Raw genomic sequence first — 19,702 nt, forward strand, 5'->3', positions numbered from 1 at the left:
GCTTACTTCTGACCTGTTCTAATTATAGTCTTCTGCATTAAAGAAGTTTAGAAAAAAGCCACCAACTAAAAATTTTAGACTTCTTTTCCCAATGTTCTGACTAGTCATCAAAAGGGTATTTGGCAGCAATGGTACAGACAAACAGGTGTTGACATTGAAGTACAGACCTAGCTTTGTATTTTTAACATGTTATAATTGATTATTTAATATGATGTAAAAAGCAATGAGCCAAAGCGTTTTGAACTTCAGTCACTAATATGAATTGTCAATTTACAAAGTTCACAAAGTAAACAACTGTACATCTTTCAAATCTCTGCATTGATAGATAAAGACATCTACTTTTGGCCAAACCATGACTCCCATCCAAAAAACCCAGTCTAGTCATCATCTTGAGGGCTAGGAGATCTGGATCTTGACATTCCCTTGTTGTTCTGCTGGATAGGTGAAGGGCGACGGCTATTCCTGGGTGACTTACTTCTTGAACGGCTACGGCTATCACGCTTCATTTGGCTGAGAGACCTACTCCTGCTCCTCTTTGGGCTCTTCCTAGGGCTCTTGCTTCGGCTCCCGGACTTGCGACAGCGGGATCGAGATCGAGACCTGCTGCGGGAGTGGCTTCGGGATCTGCTTCGGGGAGACCTGGAGCGATGGCGAGATCGAGAGCGAGACCTGGAGTGGCTCCTTGAGATTCTCCTAGATGATGATGATAGTCTGTCCTCCACCAACTTGATGCGCCGTCTGTTGATTCTGTTCCATCAAGCTTCTCAACTGCATTATTCATGTCACTGTATGTATCAAACTCAACGATTCCTTCATTCTTGTGCTGCTTGTGGGCATCAGCAAAGGTGACTTCTCATGCCTTTCTCATGCCTGTCTCATGTAGTCTTTCAAATCCTGCCAGCTAACTCTGCTGGATAGATTCTCCACAACGGTGCGATGTTCAGTCCTCTTCCCCTTCCTCCGCCGCCGCCGCCTCCTTCTCCTCCAAACCTGTATTCTTCACGACCTCTGGCTGGTCCTCTCGCATGTTCAATAACCACCCTTTCGCCAACTAGTTCTTTGCCATTCAGTTCATACACAGCATCGTAAGCATCTCTGTAGTCTTCAAATTCCACAAACCCAAAGCCATTTTTTAGATTGATCTCACGTATTCTACCAAAACCTCTAAAAAACCTTTCCACATCTCTCTCTCGAGCTTGGTGGCTCAACCTTCCAACATAGACTCTTCCACTTGTCATTATAAATAGAGGAACAAAACACGGTGTAAACTCTCCTCTCTCAGACTTACGTAGATTAAACTCGTCACAAAATGGCGGAACACACCATTTATACCAATAACTTGACAGGATGACCAATAAAAGCTGAACAGCTTATTTACAATTGGGTCGTAAAAACTAGATTAGTGTGAATCGTTACTTCATTTAAATATAAAAATTAATCACAATAAACGTTGAGAAACCTAATACGAAACAAAATCAACTTTTAAATACTTGAGATAACAACATAAGGGAAATAGCACGAATAAGACGTTAATCAATATTTTATAAATATTCAGGTTAAAAATAATATTATTTCACATCACTTGCTCCTATTGCTTGCGTCTCAAGTGGTAGGTACCTCTTAAACTGAACGTCACAGTTTGTAAAGTTTTGAATTGCTTTTAAGTAGCATTAAATGTTGTTATGATAAAATAGTAGGATAAGGGATAAGGGAATATTGATAGCAGACGTTTAAAAAATATCCTTTTGCCCTAAAATACAAAATATTCAGTCAGTTTGTGCTCTGTCACACACACAAACATCTTGACAATAAATTAAAGATTAAAGCAACGAAAGGTTTTCATGTTGTACTCATTAGATTAAATCGCAAAAACGATGACCCAAAACGAAAAAATTTCAACGGTGTGTCTATAGTCGTTGTTATTCTTTGATTTTGCAGTTTCAATCGTTTGTTAACATTTCAAAGAGAAAACGGTTACACAACACAAGAAGTATATACTTTATGTATATCTTGCGTATTAACATATTATTTTGAAAGAGGGACATCATTATTATATTGGATAATGTCAACTGAATGGAGGCAACTAAATAATATCAAGAGAATGGACATCTTCTCATTCGTTTAGTTCACATAATTATCAATAAAATATAAGACATTATATGCCCATATTAGAGTAGAGCTGGGGCAGAGAGGTAAACACACCCACATAATGGTAATATAGTGTGACATGCATTATAGTGCTACCTTGATAAAATACAACTTGTTTTTAGAAGCGAACGCGAGCATGTGTGGGGAGAGGGAAACCAAGTAAGACCAATGATAACCAAGCTCCAGATTAAGTGCATTGAACTCAACTCTTTCCCTCAGGTTCAGATCATCAAGGTCATAGAGCCTGATCACCAAGTTACCATTCGTACCATCCAAACTAGCTACATACACCCTGTCCTGCTCATCCACGGCAGCATACAGGTAGACACTGTTTGGAGCTTGTAGAGACTTACCAGCATTCCCATTCCTGTCATAGACCGTCAACACGCTAGGATTGGTGAAACATGAACTCGTGACGATCAAACCCGACCTGGTAGAAGATACCTGCCTCACCGGGTCGCCTTTTGTTGGAATAGTGTGTTTGAGAGTAGATCCAGTCGGGTCATAGATATAGATTTGGTAGTTATTGCGAGTCATGATGATTTCATCTGATGAACTTCTGTGTAGTATGAAAGAATAAAAGCCGGTTTGCTCGTTCGTGTGGAAGATTGATTTCCTCGATCCATTGGGAGAATATATGTGTGCTTCATCGGTAACAGTCGATATGCATACCGACCTGTCATTTTGAAACACAAGATCATAACAGTTCATGTTACTTGGTATGTTTGCATACTGCTCCTGCTTACCAGCTGAATCAATGATATCGATACCATGTGTAATACCATATACGATAGCCACACTGTCCTTAGAGTACGGTGTCATACCCTCCATCTGTCCCCGTAGACCTACACACAGAATGACTTGCAATTTGGGAACTGATTCTGAGATGCTCCCGATGCCCAGATGAGTAGCATATGCAGGCTTGGACGTCTTCTTCTGTGCTTTCTTCGTAATGGCTGCAGCAGAAGCGTGACCAGTAGTTGATTTTGTGATGCTCCCGAGGTCAAGACGAGTATCATCTGCAGGCTTGAACCTCTTCTCCTGTGCTTTCTTCTTAATGACTGCCGCAGAAGTGTGATCAGTAGTTGATTCTGAGATGCTCCCAAGGTCCAGACGAGTATCATCTGCAGGCTTGAACCTCTTCTTCTGTGCTTTCTTCGTAATGGCTGCCGCAGAAGTGTGATCAGTAGCCTTCTTCAGCATGGCATTCAGCTCCTCACAGAGCATGGTATGAGCTGACAGACTGTCTGTCTCAAGACGACCCAGTCTGTCATTAGATACCAGTGTTATTGAACTACAAATACTCTTGATTCTCTTTAGATCGTTGGATTTCAAGACGTTGAGCTCATCATCAAAACTCCGCTTTACTGCATTGATGCGCTCGATGAGATTTCGATGATTTTCTTCAAGCTCGTTGGCCTTGATGCTGTAGGCTTGACTTACATCGTCCAGTAGTCTCTGCACGGCAGTGTATACTTCATGGCGTTGAACTTCCACATTCTGAATGTTCTTCTCCAGTTCTGACTTCTTAGTGGCACAACGCTGGACTAGGTCTTTCACCTAAACAAAACGAATACAAGATAAATGAAAAGAACAAATTGTAGATTGAGATGTATGCCAATTACATGGAGCTGGTTTGAAAATTAAACACCGGATTTGGGCACTCCTAACGCTTCAAAAAAGTAAGAACCACCAGCTACCCCATCACATATCATACGAGGACAAAGGAATTGAATACATTTTTTCCTGCGTTCTAAAAAGTCAATCCAATCATCGAAATTATTCCATTTCTATGAATGCAGTGATATCATATAAACAGAATGGAGATAGGCCAAATAGTAATAGTACAACATAATAATAATAATAATAATAATAATAACAGTAATAATAATCTTTGTCATGATGATAATAATAATAAATAAATAATAAATAATGATATATAAATGAGCAATACAATAATTATAATTATTAATAGCAAAACTAAAAGCAAAATAATAATAAGAAGGATGTTGATACTACTAATTCCATTTCCAATTATGGTGGTGATGATGATGATGATGATGATGATTTCCATTTCAATTATTATTATTATTATTATTATTATCATAATTCTGTTTCTTCTTCATCTTCTTATTTTTATGCAAAGTGCTTTCAAAAGATAACAATTGATATGGGCTCTTTTGCACAAATACCAAATAATGAAGGTTGACTGATTTGTTACATTAGATATGATTTTCGTGGATTTTGTTTTTCAGTTCCTAAAAATGCGTATAGCTACGAAGTTATCTGGATAGCCAAATGTAATTGTGCTAAATTGTCTAGCTCGCCGGTAGGGCCTTTGCCTACTCCCCGTTTATTGTCCTTAGCGTAGAGTGTTTTTGTATTTTATAGCTAGTTCAGCAGATTACTATCCATTGTTATAAATCATAGCTACTTCAAGCCATTTTCTCGATTTTTGCTTTCTCTTACGAGGAGCTACATTTAGGGATTCGACATGGATTACTGAAAACATGTATTTTTTAATCTATTCAGAACTATTAAAAACGAATAAATATACGCCGAAATTAATTTAGCCGCCACCTTATAGAAGAAAGTGATCAGCCTCCTCGCTTCATTGTTTCTGAAAGAATAGGGTACATCTATTAATGTACGATGAAGCGAAGCGACGGAGAGAGAATTTTAGAATTTGGCCCCCACCACTTCCGCTTCTGGCGCCTATGGTACCTTAAATAAAACCACGTTTACCTTAAGCCGTAACTCCTGTTCGAAATCTGCCTGATTCTTGATTTTGTGATTTTGATGACCGACGATCACGCACTTGAAACAGACGTGGACCTTACATTCCTCACAAAACATATCTTTGTTCTCTTGTTTGTGGATGCAGCACTTCTCGAATTGATGGCCAACGCTGACCTTCCCGCTGATGACATCCTGTATGGATACAATTTCGTGACCTTCAAAGACGACTGTCAGATTTTGATGACAATCCAGACACTTTTCACACATGTAGTTACTACACGTTCTGCAGAATGAGACAGCATCTCGCTGAAACTTGCATGCAGTGCATTTGGGACGCATCTCTTGGGCAGCATCCGTCCCTCCACACTTGGCGTGATAATCGTCTACGAGTCCGTTGACCGTCACATTGGTGAGGAAATCATCGACACGGTTCGCAGACAACTTGGTGATATTCCTGCATATAGGACAGATCATGTGATCGAGATCCAGGTGGGAAAGGTCATAGTTCTTGAGACATTTCCGACAGAAGGTGTGTCCGCATGAAGTCAGGATTGTTGCCCCGTCGAAGATATCAAGGCACAGTGGACACGTCAGGTTCTCTGGAGAGCTTGCAGCTTTCTCTTTCTCAATCTTCTCAGCCATTGGTACAAATGTCGGATTTTTGGCTTATTACAAAAACGAGCTCATTTTAGGCATATATCCAATGTCCAATAAAGCTTAAACAGTGTGATCAGCTATAAATGTGTAATAAAAGCCAACAGTCAATTCATGCAAGCACAAATAAATGCAATGTAGTAGTAGATTGTACCATGGGCCTACTATAATTGTACCAATATCGTGGTTGTACGTAACAAGTGTGTCCTAACTGCATGCAGTTCTGTACCAATTTCTAACGTTGAATACAAATGTGTATCAAAAGTACTGAGTCTCTGTTCAAGTGTATACAGCAATACAAATATGATTACAATGCTAAACTCGCACGAGATTGCCTGTTAAAATAATACAGTTTGTGCATCCCATAAATAGAATTGGGTTTTCCCACATAGAGTGCGCGCGCAGCTATCAAGCACCTTTAAACTGAATGGCGATATGCATCCTTGTTATCTATAGAGGGCGACTTTTTAGTTTTTAGTTGTGGATATATTGTGTTGGAGATCCACTTTAGTATAATCCTAGATAAAAGAGCAAGACATTTTATTTGCTTTTTGGAAGGGTGAAAGATGGTTACCACACTTACATTTCATCCCTTCTTTCTACTACTCTTCTTTAAAGTGACTCGGTAACATTGTCTCAGATTCTGAAACAAAATCCTGGATTTAGCTCATGCTGCAATCATAATTATAAACCTTAAGGTCAGTCAGGAACCCCATGACTTTTACGAGCCGATCGCCTGTGTGATTATCAAATCAAGATATTTATGATTGGAAATTGAAATCAAATTTTCCGTTTTCCTAACCGTTTTTATTACACTACAGTCTATTAAAGAGTATGGTCAAACCGGTCATTCAAAGATTTTTACTTTTTTGAGGCACTTCATGATCATTTTGAAGCGCAACATTTCTTAGGGCTTCAATATTACACCATATCACAGACACTGATAACACGTAGGGCCATGCATCTCAGATTTAACATTGTTAAATGATGCCTTTAATCTCCTTCCATTTCTCTACATAAAAAATACGTATGGAATCCTACGAGGCTACACTTATTACAATGCAAGATTCACCTGAAACAAATATTTCACCACTTCCTCTCTTTTAAGAAAAGGCATAATTTAGGCTCATAACCATTATAATGTGAATCATGTTTGTCTTAAGAGCTTATAATGAGAAAAATTATATCAAATAGAATGTGTAAGCCATATTGCACTTAAATATGTTTCATTTTAAATAATAATGTATTAAAAGTAATCATAGTGGTCTTTTAGGTGATGTTGTGAAGAGTAGCACTATCAATCGCTTCAAATATTGACTTGAGAACTGGTGGAAAGATGGCCAGATAAATATGATGACAACCCCAACCAAAGAAAACCATATATAGGAACAACAGTCTAAAGACTGAATAATCATGGATCAAGTGAGTATACAATTGATTAATTTTTGTGAAACTGCATTTTAAGATAACAAATGTGTTTTCATTGTCAAGTGAATGGGTTGTTTTGGACCAGCAAAATAGCAGAAAAAGCCTGAAACAGTGCTGGAACATATATCTTTGTTCAATGGTAACTGGTACTGTTTGTCAGCAAGATTGATATCATTGTGTTATCATTTTAATGGTTCCAGAATCTCACAAAAGGCCTACATAATTTGGCCTAAACAATTACGCCTATATACACTGTTGGTCATAAAGGTGGAATAATTTGTTATCCCAATTCATGGAATGTTTTTGACAATGATTTATTCCTAATAGATCTCGATAATAGTAAACATTCTGAGATGTTATTGAATAATGATTTGCGAGTGTTTGTTTTGCGTGAACGTTAAAGCATGTCCATGCTACTATGTTTACCAACTAGGGGACCTACGTCCTTAAGTCATAACTGACGGTAATGAGAATTAATGCCTCACAAAAGGGCGGTAATATAGCTAATACACACAGCTTTGATCCTGGGGCCTCACAGTTACGAGGTCAATACGTTGCCGCTGCATCATGATTGTACGCAGCGGGGCTAGGGTAGGGGGCAGCCCCCACAAATAAAAAATAAAAAATAAATAAAATGCAATAAATTATCAATAATTCATTGCATTTTCCCTCGGTCCCCAACAGGAAAAATTTCTCTGTGCGGCCATGCATTATAAGGCATGGCCATACGTATTTCCCTTTCAGCTCATACATGTCTCGCCTTGGAACGATATGTGGGAAATATCGTCAAACTCTGTAAAGATCATATGATTCTAAATTTTATTGAAGCTGGTCAGAAACATGTCAATTTACAAGTCGAGCTGGACGAAACCTCGACATTTCATTTCCTCTGCATGTTACAAGTGTATTAATTTCTCTTTTAGGCCATAGGCTATATGTCTATATAACCCTTTTCTCCAAAATTTGGCTTTAATGATACTTTGATTGTATTTATTCATAAACGCTTCACCAAGCAACATATCTTAGTATACGTAATCATTGTATCTTTAGATAGTATAATTATGACTTCTCATTGAAAAAAATCAAGGAGTTATATTTAAATAGCTTATTGATTGTTCACAATAAATGTTTGGTTTTGAGTTTCATTTCTTTATCGGACGCACTGTGTATGTGAAGCATTGGAACACTCTTAGAAAATTATTGAATGAATTACCAAACATTTTGTACAAAGCAGTACAATTTGCTAAATTTAGCCCAAAACGTGATTTTCGCTTCTTTAGTAATCATTTTCGGACCACGAATCGACATTTAAGTGTGTCACCATGCTCGATTAAGTGATAACTAATTACAGATTTCATATTATTACGCCACTTTACGAGTCTCTGTCTTTGGTACCATAACATAAACGGCCTTTCATAACGTCGTATTGTTCGTTCGCTATCTCTCTCTCTCTCTCTTCCTCTCGCTCTCTCTCTCTCTCTCTCTCAGTCTCCCTAGATCACTTTTCTCCCTTCCCCCCTCTCTCTCTCTTTCTCTCTGTCTCTATCCCCCCTCTCTCTCTCAGTCTCCTTGATCACTTTTCCCCCTTTCTCTCTCTCTCTTTCTCTCTATGCCCCCTCTTTCTCTCAGTCTCCCTGGATCCCTTTTCTCCCCCTTCTCTCTCTCTCCCCCCTCTCTCTCTCTCTCTCTCTCTCTCTATCTGTATTACTTATATCATCTTCTTAACCCCCTCTTAACCCTTTTCTGTCCAATTCTTATCACATAAGATGACTTTAATTAACTAAAAACACAACCTAAAACTCTACAATTTGATGAAATAAAACATTTTTTTTCATGAAATTCTTTCTCTTTCATTTTTTAAAGAAATATATATTTACATTTCATAACAGAAGTAAATAGCTGATAAAATGGTCAGCTACGATGTTGTTCTATCTGTTGTGTTAAAACAATAAAAAGACAGCCCCCACAATAAACACGGAAAGTAAAAAATTAATTGACTTCGGTAATAGTTAATAATTGACTATGAAACCATATAATACCAAACATACAAGTAGAGTACACCACTTTCATGATCAATGTTAAAGAAAATAATGGAAAGGAAGAAGAACGACAAAAACAACAAAATAATGTAATATATACCGTTTATTCTCAATTACTTAAGATGGGGTTAAATGTGCATTTTTGTTTGATACTTTGGGGGTCTTTCTCATATAGTTTCTCGTCTATTCTTTTATGAGAAAAGGAATTCAAACCTCAAATATATAACGATACGATCCCCCATATCTGCCAGAGATGCCATCAGGCATGAAACCTTGATAGTAGAGATCCCCTGAATGCTTGCCACACAATAAACACTGGCTTTCAAAATTTTCCTCTCTTGGATCACTATTATCCGGGATAGATATAAATCCAATCAACAATTGCATGATATATTGAAATGGGACACGTTGTTCATACGGCGTACTAAAGACGTGCACATAATAAACATAACGAAATTTGGGGTGCTTATTAAAATGAAAAGGGGCACGTGTCAAGATAAAAGGGACAATGAATCATCAGAGGTGAAAAGGGGGTATTTATTTAAAGGAAAAGATGCACTTTTCAAAGTGGAGAAATGGAGAAGGAAAAGTAACAGACGGAAGAACTAAGTCTAATGGGTTTTTTCGATGCCTGTACAGACCGAATAAAGAAAAGGACGTGGACAAAAAGAGAAAGATGTACATGGGGGGGGGGGGGGGTGGGACGATCCTTCATCTGATAGTGTATCGTGTATTTTGCATTGTGTTAATCGTTCGTGGCGTAGCGTCTTAGCGTCATACAGTGTGAGATAACATGACATGCTTATTAAGAAACATGGCGAGAGATTTTACAGCGTATAGACTGGAAATATGATCAAAGCTGGTAAGGATCAATAATACCTAATTCTACTTTACCTTGCGTTGAGAGATTTATTTTATAACCTCAATAACGATTAAACAAATAGAATCAGTAGTTTTGTTATGCTCAGAACATGTGATATTCATGTGATTTTAATTTGGATAGGCTTACAGTAACAACAAAAAAAATACTTATTTTACAGATGTCAAGAAGGCAATAGAGGGCGCTACCAGGAAAGGATGTAGAAGGATTTTTATTGCTCTGCTAAATCTCTCCAAATCCACCACAACTAGCTACTTTTGAACTATTTGCTTACATCGTAAGGTAAAGTTATACTTGATTATTTGGATTTTCTGCTTTTATTGAACATTTGTGTCCATCTGTGTACCGAAAATGTCGAATACCAGATCTAAATCCGTCACCATTACGGGCAAACACAGTGACACGCCCATTTCTAACACGTACGCTACGGAAGAAGCGGTATCGGAATTCAGAATCCAATTTGACAAATTTTCTTCGACTGTACTTGACAAACTTGATTGTGTGACAACAACTCTACTATCAGTTCGCGATGAATTGAAAAATATAAAATCTTCTCTTCATGAAGTTGAAGCATTATCGGCAGATTCAGCGGCGAGAATTGATACACTTGAACGCGTGACCCTCCCTGCTATGTCAAAAATGCAGAAGGAATGTGACCTAAGTATGCGTGACTCATTAGTTGTTATGGAGATCCATGATCGTAAACAAAACCTTCTGCTTTACGGAGTCCCTCAGAGTACACGCGAAAACATCATGGACATCGTGCAGAAGGGAATCGTCGAGCTTGGCATACCTGAAGATCAAGTCCAGAAGATGCACATCATCAATGCTCATCGTCTGCCGCGGAAACCGACGTCAACATCACCTTCCAACGCTCGACCACTTAACCCAGACCCGATCATCGTTCGATTCATGTCAATATTCGACCGTGATGCCGTCCTCAATGCGTTCCATCAATCGCTTAAACGACCGAGACCGAAGCCAGCCATTACAGTTCGCATATAGATCTGCCTCCGGCACTTAAACAAGTACGCTACAACCTCGAAAAAGCAGCCTATGAGTTGAGGAAGCAAAAGGAAATGTCAACCAGAGTTCGTCTTATTGGCACCAAGCTTATTCTGGAGTACAGACCAAGAGCACAGCGTCAAGCGTCTTGGCTGTTATTCCAGGGGTGAGGGTGAATTCTGCCATAATCAATCTATCCTGTATGTATTATATATATGCTGCTACCGACTTTCTCAACCTCTTCAACTCGTATTTTTATCTACGTGTAAATTCACTCCTTTAGCCATGTGCTTTGTGTTTGTAAACACCGATCTTTTCCCACGGTTAATTATGCAAATCTCACTCATGGAGTTCCTTTATCTCTGACCACAATGGATCGTTTACAGAGACAGAGTTTGTCAACCCCATCATCAGGAACGTGCGTCTCGCACACCATTTGACACCGCATGCCTTTTTCTACACACCTGTAGTAGACACTGATCTGTTTTCTACGGCTGTTGTATTTACATCGGCTTTGTAAGATCTGTCTCCTATTTTTAAACTCTAGTGACGTACCCATAAATTATCTTACGAATTTAAGTATTTTTTCTGTAAGTGTGGTTTTTGGAGAAATAGCTAATGTGATCTCATATCTTTCAGGTCATACGATTTTATCGCTCTCTTAGACCTCGAATACGTACGTGTCTGTTTGGACATCTTATCATTAGTATTTATATTAACTTTTTTTTTTATGTGTGTGTTTTTAAAACTTTTATGAGGGGTATACTTTTATCGCTCTCTTAGACTTCAAACATTTTAGTGTTTGTTTGGGCAACCTATTGTTGGCCTTCGTATTTTGTTTGTCGTTTCCCTCTTTTCTTTTTTGGTACACTTTTTGCAGCACTTCCTTTTTTCTTTTTTCTCATGAGGGGTAATAAACTACTCTGTCAGAACTGTTCTAAATTACAATCACTCAAAGACGATGCATTTTGTATTACTTGCAACTCTGAAATTTTTCCTTTCAATCATCACCTAGACAACGATGTGTTTTTGTTATCTATTTTTACTTTCTTTCACTTAGACAAATGTATCGATGGGAACAAATACCACTCTCTGTCCGTAAATCCTCTTAGTCTAAATGAACTTAATAATGAGCTGAGTTCTACAAAAATATTACAACCTAACAATGTAACCAATAATTCCTGCAAGTATATGTTTTCTGATGATTTTGTACAAAAATATAAATCTACTCCAGATAATTTTTCTATATTACATGTTAATTCAAGGAGTCTTGTCCGTAATTACGACGATCTACAACTTCTTCTTAGTTCATTAGATTACAAATTCACAGTTATTGGAATTTCTGAAACATGGTTTCGAAACAACATTTCAGTTAATATGTTTAATATTGACGGATATTCACTTGTTCATATTGATAGACTTAACAAACATGGGGGAGGAGTAGCTTTATATATAAGAGATGATATTGATTATAACCTGTGTCCTAATCTATCAGTTAGTCGTAATCATTGTGATACTGTCTTTATTGAAATGCATCAAGAGAAAAAGAAACCTATATTGGCTGTGTTTACAGAGTACCTAATACTGATGTTAATGATTTCAACGAAACACTCACGAGTCTGTTGGTCGAAATAAATCCCTTAAATAAAGATGCTTATATATTAGGCGATTTCAATATAAATTTACTTAATCAAGATACTGATCACAGAACTAATGAATTTCTAGATATAATGTTTACATATGGGCTATTCCCTACTATAAGTAAACCAACTCGTGTAACTAGACATTCTGCTACCGTGATTGATAACATATTTACCAACTGTATTCACATGCATTTAAACTGTGGTATCATTTATTCAGATCTTTCGGATCATTTTCCAATATTTTGTATAAGTGACAATATATCTGTCCCTATTCATTCATTCTGTGGCAAATCAAGAGTAATCACCAAAGAAAAGATTTTGTTATTTAAGAATAAGCTACGATTGATTGACTGGTCTGTAATTTATGGTAGAACAGATGTCACTGTGTCATATGATCTATTTATTCATAAGCTTAGCTCCCTTTATTTTGAATGCTTTCCCCTTACAAAGGTAAAACTTAAAAAACACGATAAACCTTGGATCACCCGTGGTATTTTAAAATCTATTCAGAGAAAGCAAAAGTTATATTGTCGTTATATGAAGAAAGGTGACACCCGTACGCGAAAAAAATACGTTGAATATAAGAACATGTTCACAAGTATCATTCGCCGAAGCAAAAAGATTTATTATGAAAACCTATTTAAAAAATTGAGAGGTGATATGAAAAAAACCTGGTCTCGAATAAACAACTTATTAGGTAAAAAATACAAAACATTACCTTCTCACATGTATTACAATCAGGATAAGATACTTAGTAAAGCATCTATTGTTGAAGCATTTAATAGGTATTTTGTTAATATTGGAAAGATTACACAAGAAAAGATACCAACTTCTTCCTCTCACTTTCTGGATTATTTATCAAACCGTGTACCAAGTTCACTGTTCTTCAATCCGACTTCCAATACTGAAATAATCAATGTTCTCTCATCCATGAAAACATCTGCTGCACCAGGTTCGGACTCTATTGCTGCACGTGTCATTAAGGAATGCATTCATACAATTGTTGATCCTCTTTGTTATATATTCAATGAATCAATGTCACAAGGTATTGTCCCTTATAATCTCAAGACCGCTAAGGTAATTCCAATATACAAAAAAGGTGACAAACATGACATTGTTAATTACAGACCAATTGCTCTATTACCTTTTTTTTCAAAAATGTTAGAAAGGATAATCTACAACAGGCTGTATAAATTTTTTGCACTAAACAATATTTTGATACCCCAACAATTTGGATTTCGAAAGAATTTTTCTACTGATCTTGGCGTACTGAACTTGGTTAATACTATATCACATGAAATAGATGTTGGTAATTATTGCCTTAGTGTATTTATGGACCTGTCAAAAGCATTTGACACCATTGATCACCACATCTTGTTAAAAAAATTAGAATTTTATGGAATTAGAGGGGTTCCACTTCAGTGGTTCGTCAGTTACTTGTTACATAGAAATCAATATGTGGTGATCGATGGTGTCAAATCTCAACATATGGATGTATCCTGTGGAATTCCTCAGGGATCTGTGTTAGGGCCCCTCCTTTTTCTCGTCTACATTAATGATATAGTTAAATGTTCTTCAATTCTAAACTTCTCTTTGTTTGCTGATGATACCACTGTTTCATTATCACATAAAAAAATTGACAATCTTATATCATCAGCAAACAATGAACTAGACAAATTAAACAAATGGTATGCTTGCAATAAATTGTTTTTAAATTTTGACAAAACTAGGTATATTATTTTTCGTGCGAGAGGAAGGAGGGTTCCGTCAAATCTGTCAAACCTCATTATTGGTGGAAATGTCATAGAAAAGGTCGATAATATGCAGTTTTTAGGTGTAATTTTGAATGAATATCTTTCTTGGAAACCACATCTTAGCTCAATTTGTACAAAAATATCAAGATCTATTGGTGTTCTTTCTAAATTAAGACTTTTTGTGCCCCAGTCTATTCTGACGACTCTTTACAATAGCATTATACTTCCTCATTTTAATTACTGTAATACTGTCTGGGGTCACACCTTTAAAACCCATTTAGATAAATTATCCATTTTACAAAAGAAAGCAATACGAATTATCTTTAATGCTCCCTTCAATAGTCATACAAAACCTTTATTTTCACAATCAAATATATTACCGTTAAAGGACCTGATAACCTTGAATTCCCTTGTGTTTATGTATAAATTTCATTCGAAAATCTTGCCTCCTCTCCTTAGCGATATCTTTGTTTTGAATTCCTCAATTCATTCTTACCAAACTCGCCAAATTAATTTAATACACTTACCTCAGGTTCGTTCTTCCGTCGCCTCAAATTCATTTATAATTCATTTTCCTAAGTTATGGAACAAACTCCCCAACAATATCAAAAACAGCTCAACTCTTTCCAGATTTAAAAAGCTGAGCAGGGAAATCTTACCTTCTTTATAAAATACTCTTGATATTCTTGTTCGCTTTCATTTGTACTGCCCTCCTATACATGTAGATACAGTTTTTTGTTGCTGCTGCAGAAGTATACTTCTCTTTTTTTTTTCTTGTTTATATTAATGTTCGATGTTGATATTTTTTAGTATAATTAATGTTGATCTTTTTATGTATTATGTATTGGTGGCCCCTTTTTATAAGCTCTGCTTTCTCCGGGGTCACCAAACCATCATTGCATTATTCTAAATTTTGATGTAACTTATTTTGATTGTATATATATATATTGATGGTTGAACAATAAATGAATTGAAATATCATAAACATGTAAGACTAGTAAATTCTAGATCTTCCACTAAATATATCCAGTATAATCACGTTAACATTCTTGTGTATATACAATGTACAAAGAAACATGAATATGTTAATGTATTATATAGGCTACATTTACAGCGTATACATAATTTCTATAATTATTTTTCAAAGTTAAGAAAAAAGAGAAGAAAGAGGAACATTCAAAATACGAACATTGATATGTCAAAGGGCAATCCAACCATTGCAATAAGTTTCATTTGTACGAAAACATCAAAATAAGATAGAAAAAATGGTGAAAGTACAAACTAAATCGGGCCGGTAAAAGAACGTTACAAGGTTTTGAATAAGAGATCGCCTAATCTATGTGTATCTGAAATCGGCAGATTGGTAAGTAGATTGTGACGTAGTGACTGATAACTCATCCGTTTGTCATATAAAGAAAAAATCATTATCTTTCTCTTTTTTTTTTAGCATAAGCGCCTTCTCCCTTGGGGCACTACTCAACATATATTATGAATATCATATTGGTATAGGTCCTATTATTAAGAGAATATACCTTCCTGAGTCATTTTAGTTTGGTTTGTTGTTGTTGTCATTTCGTGTGTTAGAAGTTTGGAACATATGGGAAAGTTGCCCGCCATTACATTGTAGAGACATTACCGATTCAGCCAATTTGAAGAGCCCATATCTATATAGTGATTACAAATGTCAAATTTCATAGCTTTCTCATATTTTTTGTCCGATTTCATTCAAACTTTCACCAGTCTTATATATCTCAGATTTTTCTCCTTTTCTCTAGAGTGGTTTGATAACAAGGTTGGATTTTCCTTTAAAGGTAATTAACAAAACTGTGTGCAAAGAGTACATGAGCCAGTAAACTGTCCCCAAAAAGTCGTCCCATTTCCCCCATAAAAACTGAACGAACAAAGTTACTTAGACCATCCATGCCATCTACGAAGAAGATATCAACCTGAACATTGTCCTCGCGGGTTTCGTCCCCGAAAAGGGAAATCAAGTCGATCACATTTGGTCACCACATCTATACCCATGCACCAAACTTTGCCAGTGAGAAGTTGTAGGTACATCTATTTAGACACAAACACTGAAGAAACAAAATCTTAGGTGGGGATTAATTTTCAGTGGAACGTAGTGTACATATGAAATTTTAGTCTTCCGGAATATGTATGATAGGTATTTAAAAGAGAAATAACAATAACAATCCTATCGTAAATCAAGAGCCCAGAAGCCAGACACAAGGTTACCAGAGAAATCATTAAAAGCGCTCTAAATGGTAAGCAGCAAAATATTGTACAGTCGAGAAAATATGTGTTTTGTAGTGATAACAATGTACTTATATAGTATGTATATTTACTTTCACAACTTTATTTTGATACTCGAATGTGAATAGACACCTCAATCGAGGCAAACACATCGAGATCCACTTTAGTTATTAGAATCCTGGATGATAGAGCGAGACGTTTTATTTGCTTTCATTACTATATTTGGAAGAATAAAGGACCGACGGTAACTACACCTGTTATAGACCCCCGCTTTCTCCACTATTCTTCCTTTATCTCCGTCCATTTCTCTCTTTCTCTTCCTCTTTTTCTATCGACCATTAACCGACTTTTCCAGTGTCAATCAACAATAACGTATGCATGCAACAAAAGAATGTAATTGTAGTTATTTACAGCTTATGCATGCTTACTTTAACTATTTACTAATAAAAGAAAACAAACATGTGAGGAAAAATACAAAATACGACATTTTAGACATGGATCTCGTGACTGGCTCCGGCGTAGCCGCAAAGGGCCATAAGAACGGCGATATAACCTGACTGACTGAGTAATTGAAGCATTACTCACTAGTTGAGTTGGAGCGATTTACTCACAAAATTAGGTTAAATAACTCAACAATTTAAAATACTCATTTGCCATGTCACTATAATGTCAAATTAACAAAACTCATTCCTATGCGTTATTAATCTCAATTTAATGAGTTAATGCATTCAGTTAATTGTGTCACTATAGTGTCAAAGTTTATTTGCCTACTTGAGTAAGATTACCCAAATACTTCTTTATTTGTGTACTAAAACAGGTTAAAGACCTGGGGGTGTTTCACAAAGAACCTAAGTTGAACTTATCCCTTATTTGGACTTAACAATTATGAAAAGCCGTTAGCATCGAGATGTGGTTATCACCATCCCTCCCCCTCTTCGAATAGAAGGAAAACAATAACAGATTTATAAAGAATGGGGGGGGGGGGGGGGGGGGGGTGTTCCCGAAGCTAGATAGTTTATGCATGGAATTTCTTCGATGTCATCTACTTTATATCATCTGGGGTGTTATTTGTTTATGATGGGGAAACATTAAAATGATGTTTTCTCCAGTTTCATCCCTGGGTATGCCATACATGTCTACTAACATGACCAGGGGTAGGTGTTCAATATTATCATCATGTCTACAATTGATCATATGATAACCATAATACTTTCTTACATCATTCTCTATCTACCGTTAGAAAATGGAAATTAAGACATTCCAAATTCCACGTCATAAATCGATAATCTCTATAGATTCAATTAAATTGAATTGAATTTAACTAAACAGAATCGAATTAAAGCGGTAATCATTTTAAAAAATACAACTGCCGAATTTACATGAAAGATTCAAAGTGAAATTACTAATTATTACAACGCAGTAATATTTACACCATTGTCCCCAGTGTATTAAGGCTTCAAAATAGATTTGATTTGATGTATTATTAAAGTTCAAACAGTAGCATAACTACGAAGAGTAAAATTACATTATAAAAATGAACACAACAATTATAATACCAATGACTTCACAGGATTACCCATAAAGGCTTAAAGGGATCGTTTAACAATGTTAAATCTGAGATGCACGGCCCTACGTGATATCAGTGTCTGTGGTATGGTGTAATATTGAAGCCCTAAACAAATTGCACTTCAAAATGATCAAGAAGTGCCTCAAAAAAGTAAAAATCTTTGAGTGACCAGTTTTACCATACTCGTTTTTCCCAATAGACTGTAGTGTTATGAAAACCGTTTGGCAAACGGTTTTCAAAATTTGTAATCCCAATCATAAATATCTTGATAATCAGACAGGCGATTCGCTTGTAAAAGTCACGGGGTTCCTGACTGACCTAAAGGTTTATAATTATGATTGCAGCATGAGCTAAATCCAGGATTTTGTTTCAGAATCTGAGACAAAGTTACCGGATCCCTCTAAAAGCTCATTCATAATTGGGTCCCAATAACAAAGTCAATATTAATTGTTTCTTCATTTAGATATACAAAATAATCACAATACATATTATAAAAACATGATGTCATACAAAATAACCTTTTAAATACTTTGAGAATAAAAACATAAGGAATGTAACACTGATAAGAATTTAATCAATATTTTATTAATATTTAATTTAAACATAATATGATATCACATCACATTTTCACTTGCTCCTATTGCTTACGTCTACCTTTTAAATTCAACTTCAAAGTTTTTAAAGTTTTTAATTGCTTTTAAGTAGCATTTGATATTGCCACGATAAAATAGTAGGAAAAGGGATAAGTGAAAATTGATACCAGACGTTTGAAACATTTAATTAATATTGTATTCAGTCAGTACGTGTTTTGTCACACACACTAACAAATGAAATATCAATCAAAGACTATAGCAACGAATACTGACTTAATTCTAAATAGATTCACATTGCACTCATTACAGTAAAACGCAAAAACGATGAGCGAAAGGCAAAAAAACGTTCAACAGTGTGTATGTAGTCGTTGTTATTCTTTGATTTTGCAGTACCAATCATATGTTTATATTTCAAAGAGAAAACAATTACACAACGAAATATATAGTTAATGTATATTTTACGTCTTACATATTATTTTGAAAGAGGGACGTTGTAATAATAATAATAATAATAATAATAATAATGATAACAATATTTATAAAGCGCCACATATCCATCTCTAGAGATGCTCAAGGCGCATACAAATAATTTAAATTAATATTCATCATACTGAATATTAAAGAAATATTAAATCTTAACTTGCATAAGTTCACACAAATTCATGGTGCCAAGGTACATACAATGTGGCACAGTGTGATTGTTCGTTTTGCATGCATTTTATAAAAAGAACATTAAAATTGAACAATATAAATTGAGCATCAGGTGAGTTTTAAGCCCAGTTTTGAAAGTGGGAAGAGTGTTGGCCGTCTGAATAGAGAAAGTTAACTTATTCCACAAAGAAGGAGCTGCTGATGCAAATGCTCTATCCCCCCAATTTCTTTTGGTACGTATTTCTTTAAGCCTAATATTATGTGAAGAACGTAAACCAGAGCGGCCTGCAGAGTGGAGTGATAGAAAGGATGACATATATTCTGGAGCTAGATAATTTAGTGCAC

At 36.0% G+C, this 19,702-nt stretch overlaps 1 pseudogene; it reads right to left on the reverse strand.

The window, feature by feature from the left end:
* Positions 1–202: 202 nt before the first annotated feature.
* On the reverse strand, positions 203–1,319 carry LOC754391 (annotated as a pseudogene).
* Between the last annotated feature and the right edge of the window lie 18,383 nt (positions 1,320–19,702).

Source organism: Strongylocentrotus purpuratus, unplaced genomic scaffold, assembly GCF_000002235.5.
Source record: "Strongylocentrotus purpuratus isolate Spur 01 unplaced genomic scaffold, Spur_5.0 spur5_contig_821, whole genome shotgun sequence".
Classification (NCBI taxonomy): domain Eukaryota; kingdom Metazoa; phylum Echinodermata; class Echinoidea; order Camarodonta; family Strongylocentrotidae; genus Strongylocentrotus; species Strongylocentrotus purpuratus.